Source organism: Ascaphus truei, chromosome 2 (assembly GCF_040206685.1).
Source record: "Ascaphus truei isolate aAscTru1 chromosome 2, aAscTru1.hap1, whole genome shotgun sequence".
Lineage (NCBI taxonomy): Eukaryota > Metazoa > Chordata > Amphibia > Anura > Ascaphidae > Ascaphus > Ascaphus truei.
The window spans coordinates 474,841,239-474,852,888 of NC_134484.1; the positions used below are offsets into that span (position 1 = coordinate 474,841,239).

The 11,650-nt window shown below is 42.1% G+C and overlaps 1 long non-coding RNA gene across 1 annotated transcript; it reads right to left on the reverse strand.

Annotated features, from left to right (window-relative positions):
- Nucleotides 1-3,465: 3,465 nt before the first annotated feature.
- On the reverse strand, nucleotides 3,466-11,534 carry LOC142488824 (uncharacterized). Its single transcript, XR_012799683.1, has 4 exons — nucleotides 11,319-11,534; nucleotides 8,908-9,213; nucleotides 8,123-8,181; nucleotides 3,466-6,178 (listed from the first exon to the last, which is right to left on the reverse strand). It is a non-coding gene; the product is annotated as an uncharacterized LOC142488824 (long non-coding RNA).
- Nucleotides 11,535-11,650: the final 116 nt, after the last annotated feature.

Here is an 11,650-nt window from a genome sequence, read left to right on the forward strand (position 1 = left end):
AGCTCCTATATGGACGCCAACCTCGGGGTATTCTCGACCTACTGAAGGAATCCTGGGAGGAGGAGCCTTCCCCATCCAAGAATACCCTTCAGTATGTCATAGACCTTAGAAACCGCCTAGACATGATAGGTCGGTTTGCTAAGGAAAACCTCAAATCTGCCCAAGAACGTCAAAAGAGGCAGTACAACCAAAATGCTCGCTTGAGGGTCTTCCAACCTGGGGACCAAGTGATGCTACTACTACCGGCATCAGAGAGTAAACTCCTTGCGAAGTGGCAGGGTCCTTTCCAAGTTCTCCGCTGCACCGGGGAGGTGAACTATGAGATCTCTCAACCAGGGTCCAGGAAGGGTAAACAAATCTACCACGTGAACCTCCTGAAACCTTGGAAAATGATGAGATCGCTGTTCATCCACCCTCGGGAAGGAGAGACGGATTTGGGTCCGCAGCTTCCAAAGGTTAGTACGTACAATGACCATCAGGTTCCCATGGGAGGGCAGTTAACAACGGAACAAAGGTCAGACCTACTAGAATTATGTGACCAGTTCCCAGATGTTTTTTCGGAGCTGCCAGGGCAGACTAATTTAGTGTCCCATAGGATTGAGACAGAACCTGGCGTAAAAGTATGGTCCCGTCCCTATAGATTGCCAGAGGGCCGAAAAGACCTGGTAGAGAGGGAGATAATAGACATGTTGGAATTGGGCGTGATCGAGGAGTCCCACAGCGAATGGTGTAGCCCTATCGTGTTGGTCCCTAAACCAGATGGGAAGGTGAGGTTTTGCGTGGATCTGCGAAAGGTAAATGCTGTATCCAGATTTGATACATATCCAATGCCTAGGGTGGATGAATTGCTTGACTCGCTTGGGAAAGCAGAGTATATCTCTACCCTAGATCTCACGAAAGGATATTGGCAGATACCTCTAGCGGAAGAATCCAAATGCAAAACTGCCTTCGCCACCCCTCTCGAGTTATACCAATAAGTCACTATGCCTTTTGGGTTACATGGGGCTCCAGCCACATTCCAAAGGTTAATGGACAAGGTACTACGACCCCATAGGGCATATGCCACGGCCTACTTGGATGACATTGTCATCTATAGCAGACACTGGCAGTCTCATATAAAAAGGTTAAGGGCAGTCCTAACGTCCTTAAGAGAAGCAGGGCTCACTGCAAATCCAAAAAAATGTGCCCTGGGTAAATCCACAACAAAGTACTTGGGCTATGCCGTTGGGGGAGGGATAGTAAGGCCACTAGCTAGCAAGGTGGCCGCCATAAAGGAAGTCCCCACCCCACAGACAAAGACACAGGTCCGCTCCCTTTTGGGGTTAGAAGGGTATTACCGGCGGTTTATCCCCAATTTTTCAGAAATATCTGCACCCCTAACAGATCTGACTAAAAAAGAGTGCCCCGACCCAAGTTAAATGGTCTTGGGAGTGCCAAGACGCCTTTGACATGCTAAAAAAGTGCCTGTCAGAGGGCCCCGCTCTTCGGAGCCCAGATTTTAAAGAGCCCTTCATCATCCAGACGGATGCCTCAGAGGTAGGACTGGGAGCAGTGCTGTCTCAGCAATTTGATGGTGTTGAACACCCCATACTGTTCATCAGCCGGAAGCTGTTCCCAAGGGAAGTGAGGTATTCCGTTATTGAGAAGGAGTGCCTCGCTGTAAAATGGGCAATTGAGGCCTTGAGACATTATGTCGCCGGAGTACACTTCACCCTGGTCACTGACCATGCGCCCTTGAAGTGGTTAAACACCATGAAGGACACAAATCCAAGGTTACCAGGTGGTATATGGCCCTCCAGCCCTTCTCTTTTGATATTCAGCATAGACCTGGAAAAGACCATGGAAATGCTGATTTTTTGTCAAGAGAAGGAGTGGAGGGTCGGGCTTCAGCCGTGTGGGACACTAGCCACACACAAACAGGGGAGGTATGTGACAGGGTGAAGTCAACCCCTATCAGTTATGCCTGGGAAACATATGTCTGAGTGCTTCATCCAGCACTCATAAGGGTTAACTCAGGTGGAAGCTAGCTAATCATGATGTAAGCTGACACCTGAGAGCCAGCAAGGTAGATAAGGATCTTGTTACCAGCAGTAGCTGCCTGTCCCAGATGAGAGCACATGGATAGATGTACTGCTAGCCAGAAGGATACAGCACACTACTTACTGCAGCCAAAGTAAGATTTCTTTCATTTATTTGCATGACTGCTTAAAAAGACTCTTACGGTTTGGGTATGGTTTAGCCAGCCAGCCTGCTAGCTAGGACTGCTGTGTTAGTCAGTTTTCTCCCAACGTGGAGCAGGATTTATTTGCTTAAAGGGACAGTGTACCCGCATGTTATGTTGCTGTGGAGAAATAAAGCCACTGAACGTTTTCATTTATCCTGAAACTACACGTGTGGACTGTTCCCTGACCTCGGCTACAGGCCGTCCTGCCACACACACATACGCCAGAACAGATACATACGACATTTTGATAAACACATATAGTACGGCAAAATACACAAATGTATATATTATCACACACGTGTTTGATTGTATATCTGTATATATAAATATTTATATACACACATATATATATCTATATATTTATACACACACACGTGTGTGGGTATATATATATATATATATATATATATAAATATATATATATATATATATATATATGCAAATATAACTGTATGCTCATCTGCATGTCTTATATATATATATATACACCCACACATGTATGTATATATCTATGTGTATATATCTATGTGTATATATCTATGTGTATATATATATATATATATCTATATATATATATATATATCTATATCTATATATATATATAGATATATATATATAGATATATACACATATATATATACACATAGATATATACACATAGATATATACACACATGTGTGGGTGTATATATATATATATATATATAAGACATGCAGATGAGCATACAGTTATATTTGTATATATATACATATATATATATATATATATATATACCCACACACGTGTGTGTGTATAAATATATAGATATATATATATGTGTGTATATAAATAAACGTGTGTGTGTGTGTGTGTGTGTATAAATATATAGATATATATATATGTGTGTATATAAATATTTATATATACAGATATACAATCAAACACGTGTGTGATAATATATACATTTGTGTATTTTGCCGTACTATATGAAATTTAAAGAATAATGTAGCCAGCATGAATTGGAAATGTAGGGCATTAAAGTAGTCTATGTGCTAATGAGTGTTGGCTTACATTATGATGTACATTTATATATTATACCCTTTACACAAGTACTATATGTTAATAAATTCACGTGTCATAATGCTACTACATGTATTAATGCAAACAATTGCCATTTCAGCTACATACATATTTACAACACACTTTAAACAAACATGAACACAACATGAAAGTATTTTGTTCAATAACAACACAAAACTATATAGATGAAAAAATAATTAGTTTATTTTGTCTTTTTTTTTTTTCAACTTCAAATTTTTCTTTATTGGGGTCACAGATTCTTACATTGTATCACAGCCCATTGTATTACAGCATCCCAATAAAGATTTTATATCATACATTAGACTATTTTAACTGCCTCAATATGGAACAAGAACCAAACATATAGGACAAACAAGACAAACTAGACGATGGACCAGGGAGGGGGGGAGGAGGGGGGAGAGGGGGGAGGGGTCTTCTCCGGGTATGCCTGCCGACGTATAGTCTCTTACGAGCTTCCTATCTTTGTAGATATCCCTCTTTGTCTCCATCTCGAGTATGCCGAGTTATCCCTATAGACTAGATGTGTTGGATTGCTACCCAGGGGGCTGTCACCTACCTGTTCGTCGCTAATCGTCGTCTGGACTCTGACCCCCAGAGGAGAACGCGTCTGCACCTATTATAGCAGGATTGCGGTGGCATCCACCCCGGGGATGTCTGTCTGTGTCAGCCAAGGCGACCAGACTTTTAGAAAATTTGTGCCGGTGTCATTAACCAAACTCGTTAATTGTTCCATCCGGCAAACGTGCCAAATCCGATTTCGAATCTTGGGGATAACTGGAATTACTGGTTGCTTCCATAATGCTGCGATCTCGCATCTAGTGGCTATTGCAAAATGCACGATTAATTTGTGCGTCGCATTTGGCATACCCTGGACCCGCCTGCCCAGCAGGAACAACCATGGGTCCAGGGGGATCTCCCAACCGAGAATCCGCTGCAACCAATCTCTAATCTGTTCCCAAATCGGGGCCACTTTTGTGCAGGACCACAGCATGTGTCGCAAGTCAGCCACCTCCCCGCACTGTTTTGGGCAGAGCGGGGAGTAGCCCTTAACAAATTTAGCTAATCTAGATGGGGTGTAGTACCACCGCATCAGGACCTTATACGCGTTCTCCTTTAGTGTGGTACAGATGGAGCTTTTTGCTGCTGCTTGTGTGATCTGCTCCCATTCTTCATCTTCTAACGTCTCCCCTAAGTCAGTCTCCCACTGTCGAATGTAGTGCAACCGGGTCTCGCTTGTCATCTTCGGACAGACCACTTCCCTGTACATTCTAGATGTGAGTCCCCTTGTGTCCGTATCTCTGGAGCACAGCTGCTCGAAATTAGTGCGTGCTGGTCTAATTGGAGTTTTGTTGTAAAAATCTCTGATCTGGAGGTACTTAAAAAATTCTGTATTTGGGATATCCGTTGCGGATTTAATTTGCTCAAATGTTTGTATATGTATCCTGCCCTTCAGATCTTCCAGACGGGTAATGCCCGCTCGTATCCAATACATCATGTTTTTACTGTTCAGGCCTGGAGCGAAATATTTTGTCTTTTTAATTTGTGAACGGGTAAGTGGCCTGTTTGATGGCTCACTTTCATTAGTTTGTGGCTTAACACCTCTTTTAGTTGTTGTTTTCTTCGGGGTAATGACTGCTGCACTTTGTGTCTGAACAATTGCTGCACCACTCTGGCCATGGGTAGACACTGTAAGAATTTGAGGATGGTTAGAGACAGGTGCACTTTGGCCCTGGGTAGACACTGTAAGAATTTGAGGATGGTTAGAGACAGGTGCACTTTGGCCCTGGGTAGACACTGTAAGAATTTGAGGATGGTTAGAGACAAGTCCACTTTGGGCCTGGGTAGACACTGGAACAAATTGAGGATGGTTCAAGAAAAGTCCACTTTGGGCCTGGCTAGACACTGGAAGATTTTGAGGATGGTTATAGACATGTCCACTTTGGGCCTGGGTAGACACTGGAACAAATTGAGGATGGTTCAAGAAAAGTCCACTTTGGGCCTGGGTAGACACTGGAAGATTTTGAGGATGGTTAGAGACAAGTCCACTTTTGGCCTGAGTAGAGACTGGAATAATTTGTGGCTGGTTGTAGACATCTGTACCTTGGTCCTGGGTAGACACTGGAACAAATTGAGGATGCTTATAGACAGGTGCACTTTGTGCCTGGGTACAGACAGGTGCACTTTGGCCCAGGGTAAAGACATGTGCACTTTGGGCCTGGGTAAAGACAGGTGCACTTTGGGCCTGGGTAGACAGTGTAAGATTTGTAGCCTGGTTATAGACATGTGTATCTTGTGCCTGGGTATAGTGTTGACCATTATTGGTCAATGTCTTCCAGGCAAGGGAATTTCTTTGTGTTTCTGTATTTGACCTTTTCCTTTTTGTTGCCCTTTTAGGTGCGTGTTGAAGATTATCATCTGTACTAGATGTCTGCATTTGTTCAACTCTCGTTGGTGATTCCAGATTAAAGCTTCTTACTTCGGATATGTCATCACTAGATACATTTAACACCTCTGTTTGTGGTGACAAAATGCCTGCATAGAAAGAACCTTCATTGTTGCCGCTCAACTGCCCTTCATTTCCTGTAGAGTCTGGTAGAAGATTATTCACTTGTATTAGATTGTTTACAAGTGTTTTGAATGTCTTATTCATGATATGCAATTCTTCTGGGATTTTTATTATTATCTGTTTCATTTGCCGCATTTCTAATGCCATACATTGGTGTACTCCCATTAATTCCTGATGGTGGGTATTTTGGATTAATATCATCCTTGATTCTGACGCATCAATTGCTGCCAAACTGTCTTATTGATTAGTGGCATGTTGTAATCGACGTGGTTCTGTTACTGGACTGTGATGTTCAGGAGATGCAATTTCTATGTATTAAAGATAAAAATCGCAATTCACATTTGACATTGGTAACATGTTTTTATGTCAGCATGTGTTTTTTAAACATATGAGTTTTGACATAATAAAAATTATTCTAAACAAAAACCTTTGCAAAATAGCTTTGTCTGTGGCATTATTTAGCAACCGTTAAACATGATTCAGTGACTGAATGGTGACATGTGTCTTGATGTAAATTATTATGCACATAACCACTATCATAAATAGATATTAGGACATCCCCTGCAACATAAATAATCAACATATTTAGAAAGGGGATTGCATTTAAATTCAAATGTCTACATTGTACTGACATCTTTCCTTTGCTACATTATGCTGCTGGATGTGGTAGCAGTGACATCACCAAGTCTGAAAGCACAAACACAGGCTGTACTGCATCATTTCATAACCAACTATGCTGCCATGGATTATCACAATGTGTGTGTTGATTTTCATGTGTGTGTACTTTTTAAAAGGAACAACAGTGCAAGTGACAGCATAGAGAGTACAGAAGCACACATTATTGGATACTTTTTCACCACCATTTTGACAAAACAGAATTAACAACCAACACAGAGACACACACACACACCTAATAGTGTAGTTGAAGTTCTATACACGCATGCTTCTTGACAGTTGAGACACAAAAAACATAATATACGACAAGATGGGTTGTGTCACGGGGGGACTCCTGTGGCGGGTAGGATCTCGGTGGCCGGAACAGCAGGAAGCGTAGTAGGGGTCACAATCAGAGGGTCCGAGGCAGGCGGCAGACAGCGCAGTCAGGAAACAAGCAGGGGTCCGAGGCAGGCGGCAGGTAGCGAAGTCAGGTAACAAGCAGGGGTCCGAGGCAGGCGGCAGGTAGCGAAGTCAGGTAACAAGCAGGGGTCCGAGGCTGGCGGCAGGTAGCGAAGTCAGGTAACAAGCAGAGGTCGGCAACGAGGAGACTGCAACAGGACAGGCGGGGCGGGACAGGGACTGAGAACAGGGAGCAGGAATAACCAGGGACAAGCCAGATTACTAGCAGGGCCCTTTACTGTGAACAGACCTGTATTAACAGGGCCCTTTACTGTGAATTAACCTGTATTAATACAGGTACAGGTACATAAACAGATCAGGATCAAAGACAGGCATGTGCATGGGAGTCTGACTTGAAGCAAAGGCAAAACCAACAGACAGGAAGCAGAGCTATAAGGACAGAGACAGGAGCAACAAGAAGACAGACAGACAGAGAAACCCAGAGCCAACAGAAGGCAGCAGCACACCCAGTGGACAAGGAAGCTATGGCTAGGCAGGAGGTCTAGGCAATCCTGACAGGTTGCTTGTGTCTGTGTGCAGAAAGAAGACCAGTGCAAGCATAGTTAAGCACAAATGACCTCCATTTTCAGTGCAGCATACTACACTATTGTGGCCACTGTCGTTTCATGGCATAACTACTGTTTACATAGTCATTTTATGCAAACATGGTTAACATGTAATATTATAACATAATGAATGGTGGTGATAGGCCCTATTTTGAAGCCCATGAAAGATACAACATGTTTAATTACATGTTACTATACCAAGTGTACTAACTTTTTTGCAAACACAACTATTTTGTGTGTATGTAATGTTGAACATAAAATACTAACATTAGTATAGTAAATATATGCATTGCCACAAATATGTAAGAATATTTGTATTTGAGATGTAAACATTCATAGTGACCTGACATAGTAGCAACGTTTATAATGTTCACAGCATAATTTGGGAGCCATTACTTCACAAACCATGTTATCTGTTTGTGTCATTTATATGAGTGCAACTACATTTGTCAAGTTACTATTCATAAGTATGACCATATCACCAACATGTGCATGTGATCTATGTTCATCCATATGTTTGTTGTAACGTTAAAATATACACATTCTAGAATCATAACATCATAGCCTCACCTTCCAGTAGTGATGATGCCAAAGAAGAATCTGATGTGGCCACCTCTTCTTCGGTGTAACTATATGAATAAACAAAAACATACATTTCACCAGAATACTTTTGTTAATGATAGAAGCTTAACTGGAAGTATGTAAGAGGAATTACATGGTTAGGATTGTATGAAGCCTTATTTTAATTATTAACATCAGAATATGATACATGTTTAACGTCACCCAATAATGCACCTAAAGGGGAAAAAATGTGTACAGGCATACCCCGCATTAACGTACACAATGGGACCGGAGCATGTATGTAAAGCGAAAATGTACTTAAAGTGAAGCACTACCTATTCCCCACTTATCGATGCATGTACTGTACTGCAATCATCATATACGTGCATAACTGATGTAAATAATGCATGTGTAACAGGCTCTATAGTCTCCCTGCTTGCACACAGCTTCGGTATAGGTAGGGAGCCGGTATTGCTGTTCAGGACGTGCTGACAGGCGCATGCGTAAGCTGCCGTTTGCCTACTGGGCAACATGTACTTACTCGCGAGTGTACTTAAAGGGAGTGTCCTTAAACCGGGGTATGCCTGTATGTAAGTACATAACATTGGATAAGTAATATAAGTAATGATTATTTGACATTAATTGCTAAGAAAAAACATACCACAAATGGTTCTTGTACAGTTTGTCAATATCCTATATGTAAAATTTTACTAAACATTACAAGACTTTTTGTAGACTGTCACATTCTATTCAACATTTTTATAAACAACATGAAATATAGATAAATTAATCACCTGCTGGAAAAGTTTCCGCATATACGCCTATATCTCTGTCACCAGCCAAACCAGATATTACAACTGATAACAATTTTTCTCTCAACATCTCCTCCAAAGGGGTTAATATTATAGGTGATGCCGGTGGTCCACCTCCAGTCCCGGAAGCATGTCTCCGGTCAAATTGAATGGCGTACTTTAAATTTCTTCAGATATCGTCAATTTTTTTTTTACAATTTTTTAGTGTCCGGACCTGATTTCCACATGCTGACACAGATACACGAATATCCTCCCATAATTGTCGCCGAATTGTGGAACTGGTCCTGCCTTTAAATATAATAGAATAATGGAGTACTTTCAATTATCTGTTTTTGTCAGTTCACATAAATGCTTGCAATAATGAACACAGTGGAAAAATGCAACTTTATATGAAATGTGTGGCACATAAACTAAAACATACATGGGTTTACATCTAAATATAGACATAATAGTGAAAATGTTGAATGATAGTCAGAAGATGTCAAATTACACCCATCATTGACAATAATGCTTTATCACAGACATGCAGAACCCCAGGGTTAAAACGCAGCAAACATGGCATGTTTTGTTTAACTACATACATGTGCACAGCTGCCTCAATGAAGGAATCACTCATACTCAGCCACTAATTAAGGCATCTGTGGTGAGCTGCTAATATCCGTCAAACATGCCCTTTATGTGGCTAACTACAACATGAGTTGAGCAGGACTGCTGTAGGATTACATAATGTTATGTGTTGTAATCATGCATGAATCTGGCACATTCAAGCAGATTACAATGTGTATTTTTGAGTGTCTTTGCTTTCAGACAATCAGTATTAGGCCTCGTTCAGGGTGCCAGAGGCAGGAGTTGGAGGGAGTGCGTTCGGGAGGGCGACAGTCTGCTGGGCGATGTGTGTTGATCCTGCCAGCAGACTTTTTCATGAGTTAAGGAGGGGGAGGGGATACAGACGCCAGGTTAGGGATCCAAGTTGCACTCTTGAAATCATTCTCAAGAATGATTTCATTGGCTGCCTAGGTCCCAGTGACACTGCTGCAGCTTAAAAAAAATGAATTTTTTGTTTAATGAAACTGTAGCCAGCGTCAACTCCCTACTTCGGAGACAGGGCAGCTGCTACCATGACAACCACAGTTCACGTTAAATACATTGTATCCCACGTCCGCACGCAAGTCAGCACGCCCTCCCTCCGAAGGCTGCACCCTGAACGAGGCGTAATTAACAACAGAGACAGGACAGGGGATTGGCCAATAACTCACAGCCAACAGTTGACTCCTCCCCTCCATAAATGCAACATTTGAATTGAACATTATGTTGATTTAGGGGTGTGGTGTAGTGGTGTGGTGGGGTGGGGTGTGGGGTGGGGTGCCTGGTTCTGATAACTGTTGCAACTCCATTTTGATTTTGATGTGTGCTGTGTGCGTTTCTTATTGTCTGTGTACCACCATTTTGTGTGTGTATAGCGAATGTGTTGTGTGTGTACACAGAGGGAGAGGAAGAGTATGGATATAGATAGATGCAGTGTATGCCTCAATATATTGTATGTAATGTATGTATAAAGATGGAGAGATTAAAATACATAGACATAACTATACAAAAAGGCATTGTTCACATGTCACATTGATACCGCTAGACAACAATGATAAATAATGCTGTAAAAGTCACTGTACTTTGCATGCGGGCTTAAACTAGTGGAGCAAGGACATTAATAATGAATGTACATTACCTCAATTGTCTGATTAAATAAAATATTCAGTTGTAAGACAAACTGATAATGTTATTAAAAATATTATCTCCTCGCATCTATTACATGCATTCTATCTTGAAATACATGAAGGACATTTACATACTGCACCGACACACTTTATTCGATCAAATACCCAGTATGTACCTGGCAGATACCTGGAATGCGCCGCTCCTCACCTCTGACAAGCCCCGTTGCGTTTGCCTTCCCAGCCTGGGTTCATGCCTGGCTGACGGGCGGCTAATCTGTTAAATGATAATGATTAGGATTTAATAGGCTGCAATGCTTCGCGTGTCTACCAGATGGCATAAATTCATGAATTGTAATGCAGTATATATATATATACTGTGCAGTATTGCAGCCAGCGGGAATAAAATGCTTCAATCCCTGCCTGGAAAATAACCCAATGCACTCGGGCAGAAAACAGTCACAAACCTCAATACACCCGGGTATACCCGAATTCGTGGGACTAGCCAAGCTCGAATAAAGTGTGTCGCCAGTGTACATACATAAGCTCCTTTACATACTGACATAGATGCCATGTATTACATATGACATACATGACGTTCATTAAATCACATGTATTTAAACATATTTATGCATAATCATAGCAGTAGAATTTGTAACATAATCAAGGAATAAAATGTCTTACCTACTAAATGACCATAGAGCTGATCATATTTGGCCACAATGCCCGTCACAAGGGCTGTATTTTCCGCCGTATTAAATCTTTTATTTCTTTGCACGCTTGTTTTTCTCCTCTGAGCACGTGCAGCATTGGCACGTGCCTGGTGCTGACTGGACTCCCCTTCTTCCAATGGAAGAGAATCCAGCAGCACTGCACCATCAGACACCACACCACCACCATGCACACCACCACCACCACCACGCACCCCCCCACCACCACCACGCACCCCACCACCACGCACCCCCCCACCACCACGCACCCCCCTACCACCACCACGCACCCCCCACCACCACCAC